This window comes from Sinocyclocheilus grahami, unplaced genomic scaffold (genome assembly GCF_001515645.1).
Source record: "Sinocyclocheilus grahami isolate Dianchi unplaced genomic scaffold, SAMN03320097.WGS_v1.1 scaffold31069.1, whole genome shotgun sequence".
NCBI classification, from domain to species: Eukaryota; Metazoa; Chordata; class Actinopteri; order Cypriniformes; family Cyprinidae; genus Sinocyclocheilus; species Sinocyclocheilus grahami.
The window spans coordinates 2,099-2,375 of NW_015521214.1; positions in this window are offsets into that span (position 1 = coordinate 2,099).

A 277-nucleotide genomic window follows, 5' to 3' on the forward strand; every position below is an offset into this window, starting at 1 on the left:
TTGCCAGGAATTTACAGGATTAAAGAGTATTATTTTACAATACATTACTATAGTCAGAAATCTACTGTGAAATCAATGTATGTTGGTCATTTTCTTACAAATGACTGTGAATAAAAGCAGAATGTAATTTACTGCGTTCATTCACAGTAATTTACTGCTCTTGTTTTACTGTGAATTCACGTTATAACGTTGTCTTTAACTGTGTTACTGTGAGAAATGTAGATGTTTACTGCTGTAATTGTTTTGAAGTCACCATAATGGTGATTGGTGATCCCAT